General features: G+C 39.0%; 2 non-coding genes across 2 annotated transcripts; both read right to left on the reverse strand.

Moving 5' to 3' along the window:
• Positions 1-16,107: 16,107 nt before the first annotated feature.
• Positions 16,108-16,180, reverse strand: trnae-uuc (transfer RNA glutamic acid (anticodon UUC)). Its single transcript has one exon. It is a non-coding gene; the product is annotated as a tRNA-Glu (tRNA).
• Positions 16,181-16,508: 328 nt separating this feature from the next.
• Positions 16,509-16,581, reverse strand: trnar-acg (transfer RNA arginine (anticodon ACG)). Its single transcript has one exon. It is a non-coding gene; the product is annotated as a tRNA-Arg (tRNA).
• Positions 16,582-17,146: the final 565 nt, after the last annotated feature.

The raw sequence follows: 17,146 nt of genomic DNA on the forward strand, positions 1-17,146 counted from the left end.
TGATGTCATTACGTTATACAATGCACTCTATGTAAAACGTTTATAGTGTTAATGTCGGATGTACAGAGCCGATGCTTGTTCAAGTTTATTAATAAATGCTCCAAAGAAGTTGATAATGAGACGTGTAACGTTTTGTTTGTTTTCATACGCGTGTTCAAGCCCATTCAAATCCATTTTAAAACAAATGAGACAAGTCTTTAAAGAGCAAATGGTGGCATATAAAATAAGAGCTGTGTCTGTGCTTATGGTATCTGTCTGCATCTCAGTCTGTCCATAAGCTGAGGTGTTACAAACAGCAGAACTGATTACTGGAAGAGTTTAAGAATGAACAGATATTTAGAGACTTTTCCAAGACAGAATATGAGTCAATCCAACTTAATAAATGCTATTATTTATTGAATAACATTTAATAAAACCAAGGCATTGAGTCTCAATAACTCTCCAGTAAACAGAAACAAATGACCACAACCAAAAATCCAGACATTATTCATGGCACTGAATATACATTTCACAAAAAGCTCTCTTTTCAATATTAATATCATTTATCTTAAATAAAATATCAATTATAATGCAATAAATCGATACAAACATGAAAGAAAGTTTGCAAATAGGAATAAAAAAATCCATATAAAATTTTGCACCAATTATAAAAGAGTAAGCCTGAATTAAACAATGGTACATAAACAATCTGAGTCCAAGGAGTGAAAAAAGCAGTGTTAGAGATTTTGAGACCAAAACAAATAAAAAGAACAAATAATCACTGAATACAAAACACAACTAGATGAAATATTGAGAAATATACAACGACGACTTTTTCTGGATTCACTGCTATGGCCATGAAACTACAGTGTGAACCTTTTGAGTCAGCAAGTATTCTGTATATTTCTAAGTAATCAGATTTGGGTAAAACAATGGAAAAAGACCAAAAATGACTTTGCTATGGCTTCACAGCTGCAGCTTGAACAGTTCAACAAACAAGTCCAACAAACTCAGCTCCAATAACAAAACTATGAAAGTGCATAGATAACTGTTAACTTTTTTATAAACAGCAGCCAAGATTAAACATCCAGCTTCAGAAGCTTATTCTTCAATGACTGCACTCTTCCAGTACACTGAGAGCCAAGGTGCAGAAATAATGTCTGGGTCACCTCGAAGGTATACTTCTTCAGGTACTCAATGTTAAGTGCATAAATGATACCAAAAAGTAAAGCAAATGCATTTGGCAGGTCATCAACATCATCAAGCACAATTTTCTCTTCCAGCACCACAGCTATACTTCTTGTGTTTGGGTTGGTTATTGCCACATCTTCAACAAAACTGAGGATATCTACTTTGAGTCCCTTAGTGCAGGTTTCCTTCTGGACTGTGTCCTACAGAGACAACAAACTATGGGTCAAAATCAATACAGAAAAGAAGAAGTGTCTTGCTCAAGGCTACAATCAAGGAAGTTATGTTTTGTGCTGGGACTTGAACACACAACCTTCTTATCAGAGCCATCACTACAGCTAGCTTGCACTGCTTCACTGGAATCTTTAAGTGCCATTAATTCAGTGGGAGAAATAGCTGAATCAATGCAAACTAGTTATGGTGTTGCTCTGGCATGGTTGTAATGGCTCAGTGACAGAAGGCTTGATCAGAAGGTTGTGTTCAAATTCCAGCACACTTCCAAGCAGCATTGGTTGAGTAAGACCCTTATCTTTCAGCTTAGTTGTATCCTACATCAGTCAAATGAGCAAGTGTGCTGGGTTATGTGTCATTTTATGAAACATTAAGATATTACAGCACTTTACTGACGACCCAAAATGCCAGTCAACTCCTGTAAAATTTAGAGCGTTTTGGTTTCTTATGTTCACTAATCATTAAAATATTTAATACACTTACATTTTTGTTTTAAGGCGAGTCGTTTGGGTTGTAGTCTATACACTCCCAATAGCACATTCTGAATGCCCTTAAAATGCAATTTGAGAAAGGATAGCATTCTCACAAACGTCTCCACAGGCCAGCCATGTTAGACATGACGGATAAGATAAAAAATATTACCAGATACGTTCTCAGTAGATTGTCCTCCTTTTCTCTCAGAAACAAGGGAAGGCCACAAAGTGCTGCAGATTTCCTGTGTGTCAGGACAGCAGTGGTCTAAAACACAAATAGGAAGCAGGAAAAACATGGACAAAGTAAATGGCTTTTACTACAGCTAACATTTGTAGTATTCAGTCATGTTTTTTAAAACCTCACAATTTGAAGTAAACTGATGTTGTTACCCGTTCATCAAGTCTGTCTAGGAGTATTTGAATTTCTCCTCCCAAGGCTCCACTTCTTGATCTATAGAGCTTGATCAATCGTGGTGCAAGTGAGTCCAAGTAACTAAGAAAGATCTGCCTGAGATCAACTCGAGTAACTCTGTAGAATTCTGCATATATCTGCAAAAAATAGAAATAGTTCAAATTCACTACCCTAATGTTATGTTTGGGGATGAAAACATGCACTAAAATAAACTGCTGTAAAAATATATCAGATGATTTTTTTTTTCAACTTTTGTTTGCATAAATCTGTTAATCCACCTCAGTTCTGATCAAAACTACTAAATGTTCAAAAACATCCAGGATTTTAACTCTTTAATTGCCAAGTTCATAAATGATGTGACTGATTTGGGGAAAAAACAATATATAAAGTGATTGTGGACTGGAGATTTATTTACTTTTTATCACAGTCTTGGACATGTCAAAGATTAGTAACAACATTAGCTTTGATGCATTTTTAGTTTTTTTTGCAGCATCAGATTAAATTTTTTCTCCCTAATTTACTGTTGGTGGCTGTTTTTGCCCCATAGACTTCCATTATAACCACATTTTTTGTCTGCACAGCCATGACACTATATAATCATGCATTCTTGATTGCCATCCCCAGTGAAGTCTGGATGTAAAACAGCTCTGAAGTGCACTTGTGGGGGTTGTTACATTGTCCTCCACCATGTCTGAAAAGAGTAGGAAGTGTTTTATCAGTTCAATCCAGCAAAGTCTTTATCGCAATGCTGTCTCCTGTTGTGTTCAGACTATGTGCAGTTGTCGAAGTCCGCCACAGGAGAGAGTAACACACACACGGGTCAGAAAACGGAGCACTGGTCAATCCTGGCAATAGGACAACTTCTAACAGCTGACTTCAGGTGTCTTCTTTTACCTTTTTTCTGAAATAAAATAAAAGAAACAGACTGAAGATGAAATGAAAACATCGAAAGTGGTCTAAAGTTATAAAGAGTCCGTCGGAACACAGTCCATGTAATTGAAACAGTAGGTAAAGCACATTCTCTGGACATCAAATAAACCCAGACACACCTCATATTTCTGCCCTTTTCATCTGATGAAAGGGTATAGATAAATTTTAAGTTAGTTATAGTTATAGTTAGTGCTGGTTTATACTGGTTAGTACTGGTTTATACTGGTTTAGGTATTAGAAAAAATTATGGCTGCTTTCTAGACGTGCTAAACAAGTATGTAATTTTCTGCAAACCTGTCCCTGGGTCATAAGCCCAAGAAAAAAACATGATTTTGAACAGTGATCAAAATTAGTGAGAGGCTAATCAACCCACTATAAAATAACTTTTACTGATAGGTGCTGTAAAATATACTCCACTTGTTTGCAGCTAGTGTTTTATTATGTAGTAATAGTTGCAGTGGTCTGGGAAAATACTGGACTAAAACAGATGGATTTCAAGAGGAAATAATTTATCTGGGTCTGGGATCTTCCAGTGCACAAATACCTTTATTTGTCAAATTATCCTTATCATATTTTTTATTCCCTGCCCTTGAGCATGAAGTTATTTAATTTCTGACCTAAAATGTCAGCAAAATACAACAGTTTTAAGAAATGTATGCCAAATACAGATTTGAAGAATTCTGACTGAACAAAAGTGAAGCAAACAGATTTCTTCAGCAGGGGGTATCTGTCTCGTAAGCTGTTTAGTGAAGAGGAATTCTGCAGTATGATTAATGCTGTCACACCTGACTAATGGTGTCTGAACTCAAGCCACCCTACACTTGGAATAAATGAGGGACGCTGTGTCCACCTGTGTCCAGGGGGTGATGTTTCACAGCGAGGGTCTGAATTCATCTATCTAATAATCCCACTCCTAATCAAACCCAGCCTTAGATATGATTTAAATTATGGTAGAATAACTATGTTACTCATATGGGAAATGTCTCAATCAATAATGCTTTACATTATGGTCCCCTTAAATGATATTATTTAACATTAGTTTACATAAACAAACCATGTATGTCAGTATTAATATACCCCGCCTACTGCTGAACAACAAAAGCTAGATTTCAGTTCACCACCAGGTAAAACAATTAGTTTGACTGAACTCAATAAATTGGTTGCTGCATTTATTGTTGAGGAGATGCAGCCACTCTTCACTGTGAAGGCGCCGACATTTTGTAATATCATCAGCAAAATCAGGGAAATGGACAGGGGCCGTGCTCTCCGATCACAAAACCTTTTGAAAAAACATTTGCAGATTGATCTAATTTTAGAATGACTTTAGGAAGACTATATTGCACTCTTTAATGTCTTTATTAACTTGGACTGTGAGTTTACTTTGTAATGTAACACATATAGGTTTCTATGTGTATAAAATGAAAAGAGAACGAGTCTACTGGTCAAATTTAAGAAAAAGTATCGCAAAAGTAACGTAACACATTACTTTTTATAAAAAATAACTAAGTAATGCAATTTGGTACTTTTTTAGGGAGTAACACAATATTGTAACGCATTACTTTTAAAAGTAACTTTCCCCAACACTGAATATAATATAATAACAAATATATAATATATTTGTTATTTTTCACATTTTAGTAAACCATTTAAAGGTTGTGAAATTCTGTACAAATGATCTGTATATGAGTGAAAAATTCAGTTTGTGTTGCGTTTAAAGGAAACTTTTATACATATACTGATGGCTAAAAATAATCAGAATGAGACCGCAATAGGAACAAATATAAACATTTATTTAAGCAAAGTCTATAAGAAGTATACAAATAAGTTTATTTCTAAACAATTCTATATATGTATTTACAATCTATAGGCTATTGATAGGAATAGGGGGAGTGGGATAGGAACAGAGGGATAGATTAATAAGGGATGATTATTAAGGGATGAGGGATCTTAAATGCTAAGGTTAAGCCCTTCTTCAGGTCCTGGGGTTCACTGTACAAACCTGTAGGAAAGAAAAGAGATTTTTTAAATATTAAGTTGATCAAAAATAGAAATAAAATGATTTCATACTTACGTGTGGAGCCTGAGCAATGTAGGAAAAAGAAGTGAGAGAAAAGAAGATGAAATGAAACAGAGGAAGAAAAGATGAAGTGGGTAAGGGGAAAGACATTGCTCAGAGCTCCTCCAAAATGTCCATCATCAGCTGGACGTGCAGCTTGAGGAGTCGCTGAACTGTGGTGGCTAAGGCTGCTGGGTCACTGTAGAGCTCCAGAGGCTGAGTGAAGAGTACTTCAGCAAGCTCTGTAAGGTAATCCTATTGACAAATTCCACACACATCCAACATAGTGTCACTGAGTTTAAGATACAATCCTAAGAATTTGTGGATCGTGGCATCAGAAGATATTCAACACTTACAATAAGCACTGTGAAGTACAGCTCTGCTGCAGGCTCCCACACGTCCACGTCCCACATGCTGAAGAGCGCAAGCAGGCGCTCCAAGAAACCTCCCTTAAACTTTTGGAAAGAAAGACAAGCTTCATTAATGCCATGTCTTATCAGGTTTAAAAAATATGGAAAAAGAAAACCAGATCAAATAGACCATGTTCTGAAACTCAAACATTGCTTAGAAATCTCCTGATAAGACACTTACTGGCTGAGGTTTTGAGCGATTTATAAAGTAGCTGAAGAAAATCAGCTCAAAAAAACATCCAGGAAGTTGTAGTGGTGGTCCTGCACAGAGGAGAAAAGATACAAAAATAAATTAGCTTTACATATTGGAGTCCTGTTTTCTATATTAGCAAAATCTGTTATCTTTAAACATCTGTCATTTCACACAGGTGTTTATTAGCTTACACAGGAGCTGAGCTCTGCTTTAATCGATTCCTGATTGGAAGGCGTCCTCAGGAATCGAATCAGGGCCTCGTAGGCCAACTGCACACCAACTGCATCCTGTTAAAGCAAACGAAAAAATCTCTGTAACTCACTTTGGCTATGGCTGAGAAACTGAAATTATTTCCATCACAAAAATGATACAGTCTTTCATCATTCTGAAGTCACCTGGTTGTTAGCTGCTGCCAGTCGCATGACCATCTTCTTTCCAGCCATGAACAAGAAGTTCTGGTTGTGGATGCTGGCAAGCAGAGTCTGAATATAAGACAGCACACAATATAAAAGTTAAAGCAGAGTGGACTTTACCTGCGCAGTAACAGAAGCTGAATAAAGGTTTTACTCACAGCAAACGCCTCACGAAGCGCGGGCACCTTCAGGCCGATTTCAGTCACCCCTCTGTCTGAAAGATGGCAGCTAAGAAACAAGAGATGTAAATGTTTAGTGTATATTAAACATACAATACACTGTTACATCATTAAAGAGTGAAGAGGATCGTACCAAATAAAGGGCACCTCCAACTCCTCTGGGTTAAGGCGCTCCTCACTCTCCTGCAAGCCAAATCATTAAATCATTAAAACTCACACAGTAAATTTTACAGTATCCGAATCAGGGGAATAGCAGCATATGTAGATACACATCAGGTCTGAATGTCTGAATTACCTCACAGTCGTTGTGATCATAGTCCCAAGTGGAGGTGAACATCTGTCCATCTTCAGCCACATACAGCAAAGTGCAGGTTACCGTTGTAATGGTTTGCTGTTGAATAAAAAAATATCCACACGGAAGACAAATAAAAGCAGAACTGACAAAATTCTAAAAGTTACTAACTACAAGATACACTTCATGACAGTGCAATAAATTTACCACAAAATAATGTGGCACGACGAATGATGTCTCCATTCGGTTACAGGAGATGAACTCTGTAACCCTCCCAGATTCAGCCTTAAGAGAACAAATTAAAGTGAACACAATTAGTCACTGCAATTAACAAAAGTTTTGTGATGCCACAACGAATAATCCCTTACCTGTATGCCAGTGAAACAGTTCTCTATGGAGGACTCATAAGGGAATCCCTGCAAATGACAAAAAGCTGAAACTCAAGATCTATTTCACAAACGTGAGCGTCTAATAATCATCAAGGTCAATTCTCTTCCTCAGAGTAATTAAGTCTGTGATTACCATGTGATTCAAGCTGCTCGTCTTGGTGGATTTAAACCAACAAAGACGGCTCTGTGGGCCCCTTATCATCCCCAGGAAGTATGTTTTCATTTCCACTGACTGAAAATAGAGAAACAAAACTAAACATTACAACTTGTAAAGACGGGTGTTTGTGTGTTTGTATCTCAGCTGCTGTACTGCAGAATACCTTTAACTGGGAGATGGAGGCCTGTGCAGAGAGGAACTGAATATTACACCAAGCGCTGATCAGCTCACCAGCATCGAGCGGCTGTGAAAAGTAGAGCAGGAAGATCATGAGTGCTTCTGATCACAGCAGTTTCATACTAATATTCTGTCACTTAGAAAAAAACAGAAAAACAGGTGAAGGGTCTTGAGGTTGTTCTGTGGGCAGCAGCTGGATGTTCGGCTCAACAAACTTAAAACACACAAACACAATTAGTCACTGCAGTTCATAACATTTTGTGATGCCACAATGAATAATCCCTTACCTGAATGCCAGTGAAACTCTCCTTATCACTGGTATAATAAGGGAATCCCTGTAAAAGACAATTAGATGAAACTCAAGATCTACAACCACATTTCACAAAAGTGCTCTTCTAAAAATCATGTCAGTTCAAAAATGTCCATTCTCTTCATCAGAGTAATAAAGACTGTGATTACCTCGCGAGTCAAGCAGTGTGTCTCTGTGCTTTCAAACCAGCAGAGCCGACTCTCTGGACCCCTCATCATTCCAATGATGTCTCTGCTTATGTCCACTGGCCAGAAACAGAGAAACAAAACTTAACATTAGATCTTGTAAAGAAGGATGTTTGTGTGTTTGTATCTCAGTTACAGCAGTGTAGAATACCTGGGAGAGGGAGGAGACTACAGACACACACTGAACATCACGGCAGGCACTGTCCGGCTCATCAGCATCGAGCGGCTGTGAAATGTAGAGCATGAAGATCATAAGTGCTTCTTATCATATCAGATTTATACTAACATTCTTTACAGTAAAAACAACCTTGTAAAATCCATTGACTGGCTTTAGGAAATAAATGAAGGATTTTCTTACCAGAATGACAGATGAAGGTTCTTCGTGTGGTTCGGTGGGCAGCAGCTGCAGGATTGGCTCAATGACCTTAACACACACAAAAACACACACACACAAACACACACACACACACACACACAAACACACACACACAAACACACACACACACACACACACACACACATACACACAAACACACACACACAAACACACACACACACACACACTTAGAAAAAAGTGGCCTGTAGGTTTTAAATGAGGTTAAAATATTACTATTTAACTGACACATACCTGGAGGACAGAGGGAGTATCTGCTGGTTCCTCCAGCACATCCACAGGCTTCTGCAATAGATTATTTTTCTGTGACTCAGAATTATGACTCTTCAATTACACAATATCAAACTTTCCTATTAATGCATAAAAGTTAATAAAGCAGTGAGTTTGATAATTAGTTAACTTGTGAAGAAACAGAAAAATTGTAGCAGTCAGATTGTGTAAATTCACTGTACATGTGACCTGATTAAACTCTCTAAAACCTCCTGCCCCTGTCCACCACCCAAATCTATAAAAAATATTATACTGTATAATTATTAAAACCTTTATACTCACTATGATATTGTGGAAATGAAACGATTAGTGAAGTTCTCTAGGTAGATACCATACACTGCTCAGCCATAACATTATGACCACCTGCCTAATATGCTGTTGGTCCCCTTTTTGCTGACAAAACAGCCCTGACCTGTCGAGGCATGGACTCCACTAGATCCCTGAAGGTGTGCTGTGGTATCTGGCACCAAGATGTTAGCAGCAGATCCTTTAAGTCCTGTAAGTTGCGAGGTGGGGCCTCCATGGATTGGACTTGTTTGTCCAGCACATCCCACAGATGCTCGATTTGACTGAGATCTGGGGAATTTGGAAGCCAAGTCAACACCTCATTCTCATTGTTGTGGTCATCAAACTATTCCTGATCCATTTTTGCTTTGGGGCACGGTGCATCATCCTGCTAAAAGAGGCCACAGACATCAGGAAATACAGTGATTTACTGTGTATTCGGACACCTTTCTATCAGAACCAGCATTAAATTCTTCAGCAATTTGGGCAACAGTAGCTCGTCTTGTGGATCGGACCACATGGGCCAGCCTTCACTCTCCACGTGTATCAGTGAGCCTTGGCCGCCCATGACTCTGTCACTGGTTCACCACCGTTCCTGCTTTGGACCACGTTTGATAGATACTGACCACTGCAGACCGGGAACATCCCACAAGAGCTGCAGTTTTGGAGATGCTCTGATCCAGTCGTGCAGCCATCACCATTTGTCAAACTCGCTCAAATCCTTACACTTTCCCATTTTTCCTGCTTTTAACACATCAACTATGAGGACAAAATGTTCACCTGCTGTCTAATATATCCCACACACTAACAGGTGCCATGATGAGGAGATCATCAGTCTTATTCACTTCACCTGTCGGTGGTCATAATGTTATGGCTGATCGGTGTACATCTGTAACCATGCCCTTTAGCGCGAGAGCTGATTAATCAGTAGTCTAAGTATGATTTAGTATAAAACCAGTAGTCAGGGTTGTTAAAAGTGACTTTTTAATGGGGATGAGTATTATATTGTGGAAATAAATGAAATTCTCGTTGGTCAAGCTCATCAACTCGTTCAGGATTTTAGTGTGTAATGTAAAACAACAGCCAAGTTCACTAGCAGCTTAACTAACATTAGGCTAAACATTATATTTATATTATATTTACCGATAAAATGTGTACAAATTACAACAAATAGACATGTAGATATAATTAGTCCAACTATTACAGTGTAATTTAAATCGGTAAAAATCGGCTAAAGTCCGCTAGCGCGCTAGCTAGCGGATCACAAGGCTAATCATGATTTAGTGTAAAACCAGTAGTCAGGGTTGTTAAAAGTGACCTACTAACAGGGTAAATATTTCATTGTGGAAATAAAATAAATTCTTGACCAAGCTTAAGGATTTTGTTGTGTCATTTAAACCAGTAGCCGAGTTCGCTAGCACGATAACTAGCACGATGCTAACTGTGTAAATGAAATGATTAGCGAAGTTCTCTAGGTAGATAACATACATCTGTAACTAAGTCCTTTAGACCTGACTAAATCACTAGTCTAGTCATGATTTAGTGTAAAACCAGTACTCAGGGGTGTGAAAAGTCACCTTTTAAATGGGTAAATATTATATTATGGAAATAAACTAAATTCTCGTTACCCGAGCTCATCAACTCGGTTCAGGATTTTAGTGTGTAATTTAAAGCAGCAGCATGTTCACTAACAGGTGAACTATTATTAGGAGAAATATCATATCCACATTAATATAACCAATAAAGTGTTAAATAATTACAACAAATATACAAGTTCTCTCGGTAGATATGATTAGTCCAAATATTACAGTCATTGAAATCGCTAAAAATCGGCTAAAGTCCGTTAGCGCGCTAGCTGCTGAATCACAAAGCTAAGCACGATTTATTTTATTAAAACCAGGAGAAGGGGTTGTTAAGAATGGACTTCTAATGGGGTAAATATTTCATTGTGGAAATAAAATAAATTCTTAAACCGAGCTTAATGATTTTATTGTGTAGTTTAAACCAGTAGCCAGGTTCGCTAGCACGGTAACTAGCATTAGGCTAATTCACGGCAAGATGAGGTGTCTTGTGTGCTACATAACATTAGACTGTAACACTGTCACTTTAACATGATTTATTGTAGAAACAGTGTGGCATTAAAGGATAAAGATCATCCTACCTTGAGGACACTGAGTGTGTTCAGCAGGAGCAAATTATAAAATGTAAAATATATAATTTGTAAATGCATTTTTTACGGACTTCACTTCCTGGTTTCCGTACAGTTCGGTTTTTCTCGGAGGTTTTCGGTAGATGCCGTAAACAGGAGGTTTTTTTTTTTTTTTTAAGGTCGTATCGTCTTTAAACTGGTCCTACAGCTTGAATTCTAACTGTGCAGCTACATGCTGCCTTAAACTTCAGCTATGCTTCACTCCCTGGGCTTCCCGGACATTTCAGCTTATTATTATGATTATTATTATTATTTATTCATTATTGACTCTTGTTACTAGTTAGTGCTGGTTTATACTAGTTAGTGCTGGTTTATACTAGTTAGTGCTGGTTTATATTGGTTTATACTAGTTAGTGATGTTTTATACTAGTTAGTGTTGGTTTATACTAGTTAGTGCTGTTTTATACTAGTTAGTGTTGGTTTATACTGGTTCTGAAGGTCGCAAGATTTGGATTATCTTTTGGCATTTTTGCTACACCCCTGTTTCGGATTTCTCTGTACTCCACTACTGGATTTGACTCCTACACCGACTCTACAGCGCAGCGATGATGAACTTCGGGGGAGGAGCCGAGCCTCAGCACCCGGATGTGGATCCCGAGCCCGGATGGAGCGGACTGTACGACCCCTGGAACGGTGAGTTACTGAGTTTCCTCTTTTTCACTTAAGTATAAAGTCTTTTAAACACCGCGTTATTACAAAAAACCGCAATCAGGAATATCGTTTTATATGATTAGATGGTTTTGAGAAATTCTGTTCGGCTAATCTTTATTCGGCTAATCGCTTTACGTACCCGATCAGTATGCTAAAGCTAGCGGACAAAATGGCAGACTCCAGTGAAACGAGCAGGGAAGAAGAAAACAGTGTTGATGTTTTCAGATATGTTAACATCAGCTTTTCATAAAAGTCCCAATGTTTACTTAACGTTTGTTAAAGTTTACTAAGTCAAGCCGAGGAGTATTAGCAAAGATTAGCTAGACGGCTAGTTAGCATGTAGCTAAGTAATTGTTTTTCAGAGTTTATAGTATTTTTTTGATGGAGTGAATAGAATAAGTTAAAATACTTACAATAACATGAAGTAACTTATTATTTTAAGGATTTTTCATTGTCCGTGTTTGTCGAGTTGTTAAAGCGGAGAGAGAAAGGGGCTGTGAGGAAAGGCAGCTAGCTGAACAAAACCAATCGGTACAAATAAATGGAGCTAGTGTGACAATGTAGAGTGCAGCTTAGGCAAAAATATCAAGCTGTTTGTTTCAATTCTGTTCAGCAAGGTTTTGTTTCTAGCTGTCGTGAATAAAATAGTTAGGAGTAGTGTAATTTACGATAAAGGGCGAATTTTTGAGAGGAGACACAATTGGACTCAAAGGGGATGTGAACCACTGGAGTAAGAAAGTGCTAAAGTAATAGACTGTAATAGAAATGTATTTTAATCTGCATTTTTTGGGGGAAGATATTTTTAAGCATTGAAATAAGTGCACAGTGTGACTAACAGTGAAGCCGTGATACTGGAAGAGCCCTGTATAACACCTATAAATGCAGCTAAAATGTAAATACTGAGTTTTTAATGCAGTGTTATAGGAAGATTACAGTAATATAACTTGTGTAAATACTTCTTGTTTTGATAGTGAGGCTTTCCTGCTGTATAAAACATACACAGTGCTATTAAAATAAAACCCCATCCCCTTTGAGGAGGCCACCACCTTCAGGGAGTCCACAGCCTTCAACAGTTCCTTTGCCCCAGCCTTATTTCAATATCGACATCCACAACATTGTGGCTGGTATGTACTATGCTCCTGCCACAATGATAACTCCTGTCCCACGCCAGGGCATAAGGAGGAGGCGGGACGAAGAGGATGGCAATCAAGAAGCCCCTCTGAGTAGACGGCAGCGTGTGGATCCTGATGGGGAGATGGAGTTCATCAGGATGCCTGGACTTGAGGATTTAGAGAGTTTAATCAGTCACATGTACAGTGAATTTACACAAGCTACTAATGCTACAATTAGTCTGTTTCTTCACAAATTAACTAGCTAACTAACTCACAGGTTTATTAACTTTTAAGCATTAGAAAGAAAGGAGAGAAAAATTTACAAGGTCTCTCTCTCTACTACCTTATAAATTTGGCCATTTTAATGTTTTACATTTAACAGAAAATATTAGTTGTAATTAAACTTACATGAAACTAATTTATTGCAGAAGCTGTGGATTTGCTGGGAGAATCGTCAGATACTCCCTCAGTCCTCCAGGTATGTGTCAGTAAAATATTTTAACTACATTTGAAACGTGTAGGCTGCTTTTGTCTGTGTGTGTGTGTGTGTGTCTGTGTCTTAAGGTTGTTGAGCCAATCCTGCCGCAGCTACCCACAGAAACTCACTCCACATCTTCAGCTGTTGTTCTGGTAACCAAACCTGTCATTTATTTACTAAATCTGATCTCTGGATTTTACAAGTGACAGAATGTTTGAAAGTGTTAGTGTGAAACTGCTATGATAAAAAACACTGATGATCCTCATCTTCTACTTTTCACAGCCCCTCAGTGCTGGTGAGCTGAACAGCACCTGCTGTAATGTTGAGTACAACACTGCAGACTCCTCCAACTCCCAGTCTGGGGTATTGTACAGTGCTGCAGCTGAGATACAAACACACACACATCCTTCTTTACAAGTTCTAATGTTTAGTTTCTCTATTTCTAGGCAGTGGACATTAAGGGATACTTCCTCGGGATGATAAGGGGTCCTGAGAGTGGTTTTTGCTGGTTTAAAACCACCAAGACGCGCTACTTCGACCAGCTGGTAATCACCATCTTTGTTACTCTGATGAAGAGAATTGATATTAATGATTATTAGATGAACACTTTTGAGAAGTAGATCTTGAGTTTCAGCTAATTGTCATTTGCAGGGATTCCCTTATCAGACCACCATCGAGGACCATTTCACTGTCATACAGGTGAGGGATTATCTGTTGTGGCGTCACAAAACTTTTGTTAGTTGCAGTGACTAATTGTGTTCACTTCAAATTGTTCTCTTAAGGCTGAATATGGGAAGGTTACAGAGCTCCTTTCCTGTAACCGGGTGGAAACCATCATGGAGCCACTTGAGGATTATGTGGTAAATTTATTGCAATGTCATGAAGTCTTTATTGTAGATAGTAACTCTTGGAATTTTGTACACATATGGGTCTGCAGTGTTCATTTTTATATATTTTTTAATTTAACAGCAAACCTTTAAAAAGGTGTCCTGCACGTTCCTGCATGTGGCTAAAGATGGTCAGGTGAACACCTCCACCTGGGAGCAGGAGCAGGTTGACTCTCCCCACAGTGATTCAGAGGAACAGTACGACTCTGAGGTAATTCTGTGTTTCAGACCTGATGTGTATCTACAGATGCTGCTATTCCCCTGAATGGGAGGCTGTAACATTTACTGTGTGAGTTTTAATGATTTATTGCTAATGTGTCTTGCAGGAGAGTGAGGAGAGCCTTAGCCAAGAGGAGATGGAGGTGCCCTTTACTTGGTACGCTTCTCTTCACAGTTTAATGGTATAAAGGAGTAATGTATGTTTAATACACTAAGCATGTAAATCTTTTGTTTCTTAGGGACCATCTTACAGAGAGAGGGGTAACTGATATCGGCCTGAAGCTGCATGCTCTCCGTGAGGCGTTCGCTGTGAGTAAAACCTTTGTTTAGCTGCTGTTTTTGCTCAGGGGAAGTTCACTCTGCTTTAGCTTATATTATGTGCTGTCTTATATTCAGATTCATCTTACCTGCATCCACAATCAACTTCTTGTTCGTTATGGGGAAGAAGATTGTGATGCGTCTGGCAGCAGTTAACAACCAGGTGACTTCAGAATGATGATGGACTGTTTCCTTGTGCAAAACACTTTCAGTTACTGGGCTTGAAAATGATGTAGTTGTCAAACAAATGTGGTAATGAGTAATTAAGGAATAATAATTAAAATAACAAGCATCAAAAGCTAATTTTATAACAATCACAGCCTGCTAATAAAGGACATTCTTATTCTAATAGTAATTAGTATAAATAGTAGCTGCAAATAATATTGTTGTAAATAAACTTATAGTTGTATAGTGTTTATATAGTTTACTTTAATAAATGTTTTCATTTGCTCCTATTACCGTCTCATTCTGATTATTTTTAGTCATCAGTATGTCTACTGTATAACTGCAATAGTGTGAATGAGAGTACATTCCTACACACCATAAAGTCTGATCATCTTTATTTGCACTGACCTTCATCAGTGATGCTGCCACTGCTGGAGCCACCACTACTTTTAGAACATGGTTGGGAAGAAGCAGAAGACAGGGTTTCACCAATTAGAGGCTTAGGAGTTGGGGATGGCGATGGAGTCAGGGTAGGGGATGTACTCTTAGATGTGGAGGAATTCCCAGACTGAGGTCTCTTTTTCAGATCAACCGTCTGTGGAGATTGTAGGCTAGTGTTAGGTTAGATTGATGGATGACACTGTAATTATGCGAATACATTTGACTTGAATGACACATCATTAGCGTGCAAGATCCATCGATTGCCGTGGGCGGGCCATTGTTGCGATTAGCGGAGAACGATAAAATTGCGAGAGATTCGATTGGCTCGCTATGGGCGCGGCCATCATTGTCTGTCCATCTTTTCAGCGCAGGGATTGGGGACGAAAGATGTAACGGGCCGATGTGATTGGGCGAGAAAGATTTCCCGGGTGAGCTGTGATTGGCCGGCTGACCCAGACTATCGTTCTTCAGGTAGCACCACTGGCCCATGGGAGCCTTAGGGGGAGCCTACAAATAAATAAGTGATGACAAATCAGTTATGTAATGTTTTGTGCAGTGAATCGAAATGAACACAACACCAACATGCTGCTGGCTGCAATCAGTGATCGTTTTTGGTTTCCGTTGAGGAAGCGTTCCCAGCCGTTATTAACTCAGCGATTTGGTGAACTCCTTGCCAGTTCTGCGGGCAATCCAATAAAGTCACGTTCCCATACTGGGAGTCAAACCCTGGGCCACCTGGTTGAAAACCAGGAATCCTGACCGCTAGACCATATGGGAGGGCGCCCCAGGAGAGTTGAGATCAGCATTTTACTCGACCACCAAGCAGTTTGAGCTCCAGCGCGGTATCATCCAGAGCTTTGTATGGGAACCTTGCATTGCAGAGCACAAAATCGGCCAGCGCTGACCGAACATCCAGCTACTCGAGCTGGCAATCCAGCGGAAGATCAGCCGCTAGACAGAGCGTGGGCTGGTGTTCCTGGTGCAGAAAACCAGCGTAACTCCCAGTACAGGACTCTCCGCATTTCAGGGATTGCGGGAGGTGTTACTCTGCCAGCAATTCGGCAGCTGGAGTTTGTGGCACACCTCTGGGCTCTTAAAAGGCAGCCGAGCCAGCCAGGAGTCGAACCTAGAATTTTCTGATCCGTAGTCAGACGCGTTATCCATTGCGCCACTGGCCCATGTGAGTTTTAAGGGGAGCGGGGTCCTACCTTTTTATGCTTTTCAAGTGACAAACAGCCAGCGGTCAAAAGCCATGCCTAGCGTTCAACGGTGATGTGGAAAAGCCAATGCCGTGACCCGGATTCGAACCGGAGTTGCTGCGGCCACAACGCAGAGTACTAACCACTATACGATCACGGCATCCCATGCACCTGGTCCAGCAGGTAAAAGGAGCTGCTACATGTTGTGATATGCGTTCTGGCGCCCCTCTGGCCTGTGTATACATAATTTATATTAATGTTTTGTTTGCTGATGTAAACGATTGTGATTATAGTTAGTTAGTTAGTTAGTCTCTAAACTGAAATTCAGTTTCTTCTGTACATATTTGACATACACTATTTTTTGGTTTGTATAACTGTATATATATAATCAGAAAGAGGACATTCTTTAAAAAAGAGAGATTTGATTTGAAACCTGAACTGCTATCAGGTCCATGCTGAACACCTTCTGACCAATCCAAATCAAGTATAAATTTTAATCTCAATACTGCACATAATTATCAAATAAAAGTCTATCCAGCTGTTA

This window comes from Hemibagrus wyckioides, unplaced genomic scaffold (genome assembly GCF_019097595.1).
Source record: "Hemibagrus wyckioides isolate EC202008001 unplaced genomic scaffold, SWU_Hwy_1.0 Contig11, whole genome shotgun sequence".
Taxonomy (NCBI): Eukaryota; Metazoa; Chordata; class Actinopteri; order Siluriformes; family Bagridae; genus Hemibagrus; species Hemibagrus wyckioides.